Source organism: Microtus pennsylvanicus, chromosome 11 (genome assembly GCF_037038515.1).
Source record: "Microtus pennsylvanicus isolate mMicPen1 chromosome 11, mMicPen1.hap1, whole genome shotgun sequence".
Classification (NCBI taxonomy): Eukaryota; Metazoa; Chordata; class Mammalia; order Rodentia; family Cricetidae; genus Microtus; species Microtus pennsylvanicus.
In genome coordinates this window covers 29417058-29430079 of record NC_134589.1, presented here as the reverse complement: position 1 = coordinate 29430079, position 13022 = coordinate 29417058, and positions in this window count along the sequence as shown.

Below are 13022 nucleotides of genomic sequence, written 5' to 3'. Positions count from 1 at the left end.
GTCTCTACCTGTGCTGCATGGAGGTTCACATGCCTGTACACTCATATATATATATATATATATATATATATATATATATATATATATATGTGTGTGTGTGTGTGTGTGTGTGTGTGTGTGTGTGTGTGTGTGTGTGTGTACATGCACACTACTTAAATAAGGAAGGGCAAAGGGACTAGTTTAAACAGGGGAAACATTGGTTTAAAACATTGATTTTAAAAAATACATCTTCTTGGTAATATTCATTATAGGAAGTAAGTTTATAAAGCCTCAACATTATATTTCCACTACTGCTTTTGTTTGGTTAAACATATTAATATGGCCTCTTGCTAGGCAGGTAAGCCAATGACTCACCTTTGCTCGGTTGTAGAGGTTTCTTAAGATTATGAAAATGAAGCTAAATGAAAAGTCTCATTTTCCCATTCAGTTGTGGCACATGGGAAATGTATAAGCCACTAGATAAATAAAATGATTTCCTCTGCCTGGAGATGCTTTATGTGGCCATATTTATGGTGCTTTAGCAATCTGGGAGATTTATGAAAGAAAATAGAAAAAGTTTAGCGATGTATGTGGTGCAGTAGTGGAAGCGGCAGAAGAGTTCATTACCAGAGGAAGCTGTAAAGTTCTCGGGGTCAGGAATAAAGTGAAAAGACCATGAGTGGCCATAGAGGAATTGCCGAGATCACTAAGCGAAAACCTGACTTCAGAGTCTTGATACAGATTCCCATTTTCAACAAGTTGCTGAGCAGATTTGTTCGTTAAACCAGATGGTGTACAGTGCCCAGACTTGAGCTCCAGGTCTTGCATGCTATTATTCTAAAAATAAACATAATAACAAGGTGCATAGGAAAATGTATACAGGCATCAAGGCTAATATTTACTTCTATCCAGGGGAGAGAGAATAGGTAGTTCTAAGGGAGAAGTATCTTTGGAGCCCACTTCTACTGAGAGAAATGCAGATAGAAAAGCTGGTATGTCTCCTGGGATTTCCTCAGGGCAATATACTAATCAAAGTGAGAAGTCCCTGTTACTTGCTAAAATAAAATTTTGGGGCCCTATTTTTCTCACAACTAAGTCTTTACATTAGCATATTCTGAAATTAAAAACTGACCCTCACCTCCTTCAGCATCCATCAAGAGCCAATACCTCTCTGCTAGTGGGAGGGAGAGGCTGCTTTCCTGAGGACCATGGCTTGTTATTGGTTGCACAAGCTATATCGGTGGCTCTACAGTGGTATGTGTCTTGATGTCTCTAATTGAGTTCAGTCGATTATAAAGAAAAATTGGGTTATGAAGAAGGAGATTTAGAGAGATTTGGGAATAATTGAAGGGGATAATTAATATTAAAGTATATTGTACATACATATGGAATTTGCAAAGAATGGATAAAATGTAAAGTAATAAGAGTTCTAAAGTTGTATGTACAGCAGACTGAGAATCATTCTGCCAGAGTTGCAGTTGTTATAAGTACGCCAGACTCAACCCATTGTCCCGTAATTCCAGTTGCAAGCACATAAGACAGAGAGCTGTTGCCCCACAGTTCCATTATAAGTACACTAGATGGAGAGCTATTGTCCCATAGTTTCCAGATAAAGAAAATGGCCCAAGAAAGCAGAGGAATGTATGGTATCTTCTAGTTTCTTAAAGAAAGGGTGGAGTTGGCAGTCTCATTAACTCTAGCTCATAGCTTCCCTTTTACAACACATTTTTCTGACCACAGCGTTTTCCAAGGAACAAGGACTTCTTACCTTCTAGAAATACATGTAGTTTTTGTTTTGTTTTGATTTTTTTCTCTTTGAGGGCCAGTTACCCAGCTCCCAGATAAATACAGAGAGAAATATTCTTACTTTTGAATGCTGACCTTAACTTGGCTAGTTGCTAGCCAGCTTTCATAACTTAAATTATCCCATCTCTCTTCAACTACAGTTGGCCCCTGGTCTTTTAACATTTTTTTATTCTACATATCTTTGTTTCTTACTCTGTGACTGGTCCCTGGTAACCTCCACTTCTTCTACTTTTATACTTCCTCCTCTTCTTTCTTTAGCCTAGATTTTTCTACTATATTTATTCTCTCTCTTTGCAGTCCCATGTATCCCTCCTTCCTGTCTAGCTATTGGCCATTCAGCTCTTTATTGGACCAATTAGGTGTTTTAGGCAGCCAAAGTAACACAGCTTTACAGAGTTGAACGAATGCAACATAAAATAACACAACTCATCTTTGCCTCATTAAACAAATATTCCACAGCATAAACAAATGTAACATATTTAAGCTAATTTTCCACAACAAATAAACAGACAGACAAATATAAGGGTTCTTTTTATTGTTTCCCCTTGACTTGCAACAGTAGCAGACATATTATTTCCGTTTTCTATGACGTTAGCTACATGGATGTTCTATGGTATTACATCCTTCTTTGAGTTAGCCTGGCTCTTCTTTTGCTAAAAACATTGATGTTTACTGCTTAAAAACTGGCCTCAGCTTTAGCGAGAAATCTGAACCTGTCTGTTCAGTGTCTTTATAATCCCCTCTGTTTCCAGTCAGGCAAGAATAAGACTTCACGAGAGCTGCCATTTAGTACCAGGAGTCAGGCTGAGTGACAATTCTGCAGTCCCAAGACCTTCCTACTCTGACATGCATTTCATAATCCCCTTCCCCTGCTTCACACATCTGCTAAAAGGTGAGTCCATGTTGACATATCCCATTCTTTGTGGACACCTCTCTAGCAGCTGTCAGGATAAACTTGTATTTCAGCTTGTTTTACACATCCTGCCATAAAGCCCAGGAGAGTCTTTGCTTTCTGAATAGAACATAGCTTGCACTTGGCGGAGTTTTTCTGTTTTTCTTCTTCAACACTGGTGGTAATTCTGGTTACTAAAACACTTCTACTTTACCCCACTTCAGGATAAACTTTAAGCCATCTGATTACTCCTTTAAGTGTTTAAAAGTTGAACAATGAAGTCAGACTCAACCACATGAATAATTCATGTTATTCATGCTAATGTCCTCTGCGTTTATGCTAACCAATTTTCCTTATTCCAATTTGTTACATAAGAGGAACATTTTTATATGACAGTGGAAAGCCAGGCAGCCGTTGATGAGGATTTTCTGCCAATGAGCAACTGAAGTGTCTGAAGTAATTTCTGAGATGGGCGAATGTGTATTTTATTTAAAATGAGAAGTTTCCTCAAAGGACACTATGGTTAATAGAGACTAAAGGCTCCAGAATGTTAACACAGAATTAACTCTGTCTAATATACAGTAAAAAATGTAAATGTCTACTTATAAAATTACAATCAGAGGACTTTATTCAAATGGAAAGTTATTTATGTGTAAAAGAGAAACGGTGATGAGAAAGGAGAGAAAAGCTTGTCGGAACGTAACTCATATAATATTTCCTGTTAGACGGGTGGACTAGAGCTGGGCCTGGCTGGCATGTCTACCATTTCACTTACACCAAGCAAGTACCTCAGTAGACAAGTAAGTCGCCCCTATATGTCTTGTTTTTCTAAATATGAGTGATATTTACTATTGGAGGAGATATTTAGTGACAGAAAATAGAAAGGGAAACACTCATATTTCAGATAGACTGCAATCTCAGTGGTTAGTGAGATGTCAAAGAATTCCCAAAGCCTTGGAACAATGGGCGGTGGAGCTACTGCTATGGAAACTCTCATGTAACCATGGCCCTGCTGTTAAAATATTTTTTGTGGAGCACTGTGTGGGAAAGTATTGCCTCTACATCTTTTAGTAATGTTGTCAATAATCTGTTATGAAAGCAAGTAGATAAATAGAGGGTGGTACCATGGCTTTTTTATAAGGAAAAATTAGGCTACAGGTTTTGTTTGTGCTAAACACCCAGCTTCCCTCCTGTCTTTGGAATCTCCCTCAAACAAGAATGACTAAATTCTACATTCCTGTTATCCTAAATTTCTGTTCTTCTACATTTTTGGTTATTGAAAAGGAAATAGCACTAAAATTAAAACTTTATTAAAAATATCTGATACTTCAATAGATTAAATAAACATCAGAACAGTTTCCTTGTCTGGACATCTGTTCATACGTTGCATGAGGGCTGCTATTTGCATGTTAACTGTGAAAAGTTAAGAAAATAATGCTTCTGATATAATCTACTTGGTAAACTGATAAGAATATAAAAAAAGTGTCTGAAACATTGGATGACAGAGAGGGAGAAATGAATAAACAAATGAAGTGTGTGCTTGTTGTGTGCGTGTGTGTGTGTGTGTGTGTGTGTGTGTGTGTGTTTGTGTGTGTGTGTGTGTGTGTGTTAATCCTACCAAAGGACAGTAAGACAGGGCAGAATTCTCTCTAATTTGCTCCAAATTCTGATTGATTGCTTTGGGGGGTTTCCCCTAGTGCTTACTCAACATAGTCCCAGATTTATTAAAATGAATATTACACAGGTAATCAGGAAGAGAATATAAATTTTCCATCATGGTACCCTGACTACTAAGTGAGCCAGAGAGGTGGTACATAGTTGCACTTATGGAACTCCAGATAACATGAGTCTTGAATTCCCATTAAAAGTTCCTGAAAAATAAATTATTTTTCTCTGACTCTGAAATGCCCAAGGAGCATAATGTATGGAAGTAAGATGGAGAAAAGAGAAAACACTTACTCAGCAGGTGTTCATTCCCTCCCAGTGCTGTACCATATGTATTGATAAGGGCCTCACATTTTAAATGAAATTCTAACTATACTAAATTAATATAGTAAATATTTTCATTTCAGTTATTCCAGGAATTGTGTACTTAAACAAACGTGGTTTTCTCATTTTCACTATCTGTGGCCCTCTTTCATCCCCTTCCCACTCCACTCAATGCTTTCTTCCAATTTCATCTATCTCCTACTTGTGAACCTTTTTTTTTGTTTTGTAATAGGTTTGTTAGTTAAATAAAATTTGCTTGTGTGAGTGTGAATAGAAAGTTATTTACTATAGCTATACCTCTGTCTTATTTACTTTTCTATTTCTGTGAGTAGATGTTATTTATGTGAGCAAAGCCGCTTATAAAGTTTATTGGGGGCTCACTTTTTCAGAGGGTTGGAATCTGTGACTATTGTGATAAGCATGACAACAGGCAAGGGGGGGTGGTGCTGGAACACTAGCTGAGAGTTTACACCCTTATATTCTGTATAGTAGGCAGAGGAGAGAGAGAGAGAGAGAGAGAGAGAGAGAGAGAGAGAGAGAGAGAGAGAGAGAGAGAGAGGAGAGCGCTAACTGGGAATGAAATAGAGTATTGAAACCTCAAAGATGACTCCCAGTGAGTCACCTCCTCCTACAGAGCTACACCTCCCAATCCTTTCCAAAAGTTTCACCAGGTGAGGACTAAACATTCAAACATGTGAGTGTATAGGGGCCATTCTCATTAAAATCAGCAAAACCACTAAAACACAAACAAACAATAAAAACCCCTACAACCATTAAGAGCCAATAGCTCCATAAGGAAAGCTAAGGACTCTTATCAATGATACACTGTTCTCTGGCGCATCTTGTGCAAGTCAGGTACCCATAATTGCTGCGAGGATGTAAGTGCATTGGCTCTGTCATGTACAACAGACAGCATTCTGTACTACTCCTTCCCATATTGTCAACTCTTACGTGTTTTTCCCTCTGTTGGGGAATAATCTTTTTGTACATTGTACAAAATTAATAAAAAGCTGAATGGCCCATAGCTAGGCAGGATATTAGGGGCAGATAGAATGCTGCAAAGAAGAAGGGCAGAGACAGAGTCATCAGAAGATGCAGAGGGAGTAAGACACACTGGAAGAACGGTAAAGCCACAAGTCACCTGGCAGTACATAGATAGGCAGAAATGGGTTAATTTAAGTTGTAAGAATGAATTAGCAACAACCCTAAGCTATGGCTGAGCTTTTATAATTAATAGTAAGTCTCCATATCACAGCAGTTCTGATGAAAATGTTCAACTATATCTCTTCCCCATTTATAATATTCTGAAAACTTGGGGGAGGACAACATAGATGTTGTCCATTAAAGCAGAACACTCTTCAGTCACTAATTTTCAGTTCTTTGAAGAGGTATGAGTCTCAGCAGCAGCTGTCAGTCACTGCAAGCAGTAACATCCCACAGTGCTTGAAAAAAACTAAGTGATATTATCCTATATTTTTCCAGGGAAAAAAGTACAGAGAAGTCGTCAGGTTTCACTGCATGGTATTGTTTTTCCAGAAGAACCTTTCCCTTGTCTTCCATATTTCTAGTTGTTGTGTCTCCCACCAGGATTCATTTTCACAGTTCTGCTATGACTGATGTTCGCAATACAAAACCATCATCAGTTTTTCAGTTTTCCATGTGACACTAAGTCCCCCCACTCCCAGATATGACTGCTGGGCTTGTGTCTGACAGATTCTTCTATCTAAGCATCACAATGCCAGGAACATACTGGGACGTAATCCATGCTTCAAAACAGAGAAAAGTAGTAATATTTTTCTCTAAATATCACGGAAATATGCTCTTTGCTCCCTATGAGATTCTAAACTCTACTTAGGCTTGCCTCCCACTTGTTATGAATAAATGTCTCCTCCCTGAGACATTTTGGAGACTGTTTGGAGACCTCAGCTCAATTTATTTAAACTTTGTCTACAACAGAAACTCCTAAATTAATCCTTTCCCATATATCTCAGGCGCGCGCGGGCACACACACACACACACACACACCCCACTCTGAATAAGAAATCCTTCTTACTGGACCCTTTTCAGTTGAATCCTGGTGCAATTTACATGTGAGAGCTATTTGAATTCCAGCATTCTGCCAGAATTTTCTCATATCTCGGAAGCTAATAAGTGAATATATAGTGAGCTATTCCATAATAAAATATGTCTAGGGATTATTCTGGCTTTGTTTTTAACTCCACACACATATATACACAATACTAGTTCACATGAAGAGCTCACTTTATCACTTACAAAAGACCCCTGAGGAAATTCTGTGCAAGATGACTTTCCGAACCAGGTATAGTGCTATGTACCTATAAATCTCAGCACTCTGGAAAATCATTACAAGTATTAGGTCAGTCTGGTTTACATGATGAGGTCTAGGCCAGGGGAGACTACAATGGCCAGACACTGTCTCAAAAGTTCCAAATGAATAACTAACAATAGTACTAATAGAAATCTTTCTCCATGTCTCAAAACAGCAGCTACTGTGAGAAACTTAAATATTAATTCTAAGTGATTTATGCAAGTACATTTAGTTAGGACAGACAAAGAAGAGAACAGAAAAAAAATTCTTTGATTCCATTAGGTGAAACTTGTAAGGATGGGTGGTGGAATAGATGCATAGATAGATGCATGGATAGATAATAGATAGACAGACAGATGATTGATAGACAGTAGATAGACAATAGATGATAGATAGAGAGAAAGAGGATAGATAGATAGATAGATAGATAGATAGATAGATAGATAGATAGATGATAGAGACAGACAGACAGACAGACAGACAGATGATAGATAGATAGATAATAGATAGATAGATAGATAGATAGATAGATAGATAGATAGATAGATGATAGACAAATGATAGGTAGATAATAGATGATATCTAGAAACAGCACTAAGAATATGACAAACTTTAATTTAATAGCACCCTGACACCAGAAAATTTCAGATGAAAGCAGGTGAGAGAAGAAATAATAAAGAACACAATTACCAAAAAGCCTGTCAACAGCCCATGGTGGAAACAGTACATTGTCAAGAAAACAAAGGAAGGAGCTATTTGGATTTAATGTCCCTATGTAAAACATGAAACAATTGAGAGAAACTATTTTATGATGTGGGATGATCAGGTCTTCAAGTGTAATGGATAGAAGCAATTTCCTTGGCTCGCAGGCATCTATCTCATTTCCTAATTTTAATGTCTTAAATACAATGCATGAAAGCACTAAACACAATTTTAAATAAACCCAGATTTTTTTCTTCTTTTATTCAGAACCATTAGAGTAAAAATGAATACAGAAAGAAAAGTAAAACTGACACATGATGCAAGGGGTGCATTTAAGAGGTTGGTAAACTCACAAAGGAGGCCAATAGTTTACTCCTGATCCAAATTTTTTAAATCATTCCCCAGTAAATATTTGATTTGGAATATTTTAAACTTAAAAATTGAGGACACATTACTTTAAAACTTTGAGACACCATGCTATCAGCAATTTTGAGACTGAACTCTACAGCTGTGAGGTATGCCTGGGGTACAGGTTTTGCTTCTGATCACTAATGGAGAGCTATGCTAATTTTTCTTTTTTATAAATTCTGCCATGGCTACTCTAATGATGCTGGAATGCTGTAAAAACTAGGTGCTTTTGCTCCCGAAATTCATTCTATCCTTGCTAATTTGTATGTGGCAGGGGTTTACAAGCATTGTGCATTGTAAAGCACTGTATGGTAGAAGAATTATTGGCACAGTTGAAGAAACAGGCAGATCACCCAAAACAGTGACTTGGTTTATCTGTTCGCTGTTCTTGTTGACTTTCTTGCATTCTGTTTGAATCCCAAGCAAGAGTGGATGTTTATAAAGGTCCTATTTACATTACACATACAGTACTTTAGAAGGTACTTGGTGAGAAAGGTATCACTCAGCTCTTGGAATTCAAATAGACATTAATCATAATATTTTAATACTTAGGGAATAATGATAGCTAGTATTATGTAGTCATTTTCTCCAAATGAAATATCCCATCCTGGGGAGAGGCTCTTTAAAACTCTGAAAGTAACAAAAACAGGCTTAGAATAAACAACTTATAATTTACAGGAAGTCGCTGGAAATTATAAGATTCACAAGGCTCCTCATCAGGATTCTTACATAAGTAATAACAGCCGCTAGAGAAAGGAGACTAATTTGTCAAGCTATCTTTAAATCGTGAAAATGCTCCTGGGATAAAGCTGTCCCAATTTTTTATCCATGCTCTGTTGGACTTTTCAGTTGTGATATACGTTTGAGTTTCCCCGGCTCCTGTACACAACCCCTCACCTATAAACCTATAGGTAACCCCGATAAAATTACTGGCTCACTATACTAACTTGTTTTTTTGGCAAATCATTGCTACTGGATGGGGGTGTAAATAAGTGTTTATATACATCTCTCCCCAGGAAAGTTCACACAGCAGCCAGCCCTTCCTTTTTGGAATGGTGTGCTTAAGATTTCTTTCTGTCTCTTAGGTGATTCTTAAGTGAATGAAAATGTAAATTAATATATGAAATACCAAATAGCATAGTACAGTGGAAATGTTTGTCTTAATTTCATAAAGATATGACTTTGCTATCTAATCAATAATTATTTCTTGAAAACTTAAATCTAGTGAGTTTCATTTAGTTGCTTTTTTTCTGTTTTTTGAGACAGGGTTTCTCTGTAGCTTTGGAACCTGTCCTGAAACTAGCTAGCTCTTCTTGTACTAGCCCAGTCTTGAACTTATAGAGATTGTCTGCCTCTGCCTCTTGGGTGCTGGGACTAAAGATGTGTGCCACCACCGCCTAGCTTCGTTTAGTTACTCTTTTATAAGGCTAAGAATTAGTCCTAAAAGCCCATGAGAGAGGTTGCAAAGATACTGCTGGCCTGTTTTAGACACAGTGCCAAAGTTAATCTCTCTATTCTTTCTGTCCTCTGATCACTAAGCATAAGTCCTAAGGAGACTGAGTTTTCTGAGACAAATGTATAAGTCATTTTCCTAGTCACAGCTGCTGCCCTAAAGTAATGCTTCATGCTTACCCTGGTGAATCAACCCTCAACTTAAAAGGAATCTGAAGTTCTCATTTATCAACTTCCTTTTGAGTCAGGAAGCTGGGACCAGCCCTAGGCAGCCAGACCCTGTTAGCTTTCCCCTGGCTCCTGCTGCTCACTGAAACCAAAACTGAATTGCAAACACAAAGCACTGTCATCTCCAAAACACAGTTAGTTTCTCAACTCTCCTCACACCTCAGGCAGTCCATGAGTTTCTCCAAGCTTTTATATTTACCCTTTGTGTTTTTCCACTTCTGTCTCCAATGACAACAACAAAATGCATGCCTCCATGTGTGTCAGAAGTTCTGCTTAAGAGACACTCATCACTCCCCTGAGTCTTACCTTTTAATGTGCTGGTTCATTTTCTGTGGGCGCCTTCAAAGTCTCGGTGATGGTACTCACCCTAGTTCAGCAAAAGACCTTGGGAGGAATTATAGGGCACAGTGATAGGTGATTCATATACTTCCAACAACTTTCTTTGAGGTATGGATTATTAGTTTCACATTCATTTTATGAGGGAGAAATGCTAAGTTGGCATGCTTGATTCCCCTTTTATGCAATTAGGAGATGCCAAAGCTGCATCTCAGGTCTTGATCTAAAGATCTATGCCCATATACCTACTGAACAATCAGTTTGAGTTTGAGAGTTTGCACGTCAGATCTTCTACTTGACTGGATGAGAGTTCATGGTGAAGAAAGGCATGGCTTCCTCAGGAAAATATACAGAGATATCCAATGCAAATGGGAAGCAAGAGTTAAAAAAAAAGTGTGTCACTGTCGTATGTTACATAGAAACTATCTCTTTTAATTCCTGGACTTTTTTCTCATCTATGAACGTAGTTGATAATCTCTGGACTAACAAAAACACATAAAACATATTGAGGGAGACCTAATACAACATTTTATGTAGAAATTCTGGAAAAAAATACAGTCCTATGCAATATTTATGTCATTACTGCATTAAATGCTATTAGAGTGTAAAACATTCCTGGTAGAGCCGCTCTACCATCATCCAAAGCTGTAGTGTAATTGCAATGCTTTATCTTTCCTGTAGGAAATTTATTTTGATCATAAAGCTCAAGGCTATTTGTAAGACTATGCTAGGTGTGATGATAGATATTGATTAGCAACTTGATAGGTCCTGACATCAATTCAGAGACAAGTCTCTGGGCATGCCTCAGACTGACTGCATAAAATAGGTCGGTCTATGGGCATGCCTGTGAGATAGTATACCTACATTAGTTTAATTGAGGTAGGAGACCCTTGCCCTTCTTAGCTGGGTTTAGCAGCATTCTCATGGACTGGGGTTCCAGATGAAACAAAGGAAGACTAGATGAGCACCAGCATTCTCACTCTGGTCCCAATGGTGGAAACAACAGGACCAGAAACTTTGTTCTCCTCACACCATTCATTCCCAACCATCATGGACTGCACCCTCAAAATGTGAGCCTAAATAAATCCTTCCTCCCTAGGTTGTATTGAACAGCTTTCCGTTTCTGTTTTGTGGGGAGAAATGAGTGCAGGAGGATTTGTAGTTTGGAAGACTTTGAACTATCTGCCAGTACATGGCCACACTTTTCAGTGATCTGCATAATCTGTGTCTCATTTCCCTGGTTTGTATAATGAGACTAGTACTGTTCTTTCTTAGATGAAATCCTTGCATTGCATTAATGATAGAACCTGAAATATCCAATCTTGGATTTCTTATACAATAAGCATCTTTTCCTAGACATTCCTATATTCCCTTGGAAGGCTATTCATTTTGTATAACTGACAGATGCAATTGATCATGCTTTCAAGTATATGAGTATACATATATACACATATATAAACTCTAACTAATTAACATGTGCAAATGCACCTCTGTTCTTTAAATATAGGATGTACAGAATCACATTGGAAAAAATTCCAGGTAAGGCCACCTTCACTCGGTTACAAATGAGTATTTTTTTAAAAAAATCACATGCCTAAGTAATGCCCAGAAATTCTAAAACTTGAAATCAGAGGTAATCCTCAGGAACAAGGGTTTTAATATGGCCTTCCAGGTATTATGGTTTTAATGTTAAATACTTCCCACAGATGTTTTTGTTTTAACATTGCTCCCCAGATAATGCCATTGCTTTTGAAGTTGAGGACTTCATTAGTAAAGGTAGGGCACTTCAAACAGGTCTTTGAAGATGATAAGCTAGTGCTGTTGCATCTAACACCATTTTTTTACTCATTGTTTTGCCCCCAAGCAAAGATGCTGAAGCTACAGTCTCATACACCCCCGTGAGCAGGAACTCAACCATGCTTTCCCTACTCTGATGGATTGAAATGTCCTGAAACTATGAGCAAAATAAACCTTGCTCCCTTGAGTTGCTTCTGGCAGGTATATGTAATGATGACGAACGATTCACTAGGCAGTTCTTAAAAGGACTTTTAATTACTCATAGATCTCACACTGACTACATGGCTTTAAATCAATGAAATAATATTTTGAATTAATTATGCAAAGGCTTGGTTTTGAGCATCAGTGGGAGTTAGTGAAAGTCTCAATTTTACTGTCTTCTCCCCTGAAGTCCTAACAGCCAATTTTGTGAATAATCTCCCTTCCACGTGTCTCTATTAAAGAAACTAAATTCTTTGAGACACAGTAAGTTCTTGCTACTTTTAGCATTCATTCTCATTTTTATATGCGTTATGACTTCTCTGGAACAAAGGAGGTTGTTATGGAGACTACAACTTGATTTTAAGTTGATTGACACTTTCTACTTAGTTAGATCTTATGTTTTTGTGAATTAAAGCAATAGAGACTAGAGTCAAATTGTAATAAGTTTTCCTGTGTCTTGAAATGAAATGTGTTTTTCTGACATCATTAGCAGGTAAAGTCAAGAGGAATTTTGCTTCAATTCCTCTTCCTTTCCTTAACTTGCTTATATTGCCTCCTATTTCCTATGTAAACTAACAGGATTTAAAGAGTTTGAATAATTGTCATCTCTCTACTTCCCAGGAAAGATAATATTTTCCCAAGTGTCATCATATCCTTGAGTGTCCTAAATATTGGTACAGTATGAACATCTTAACATGGTGCTGTGCTCACCAAATTCATCTTGTTACTCAGTGAGGAAACTTTCCTCCTCCCCAGGCTCCAGAAAACTTGGTGAAAGGACAAGATGGTATGCATCAGTTTCTGAGGGTCTCCAGAATATATGTTCAAGAACTAATGACGCAAACAGTGGGGTTTCATTCACTTATGCTTTGACAGAATTCCAATGTGAATATATTACCAAGG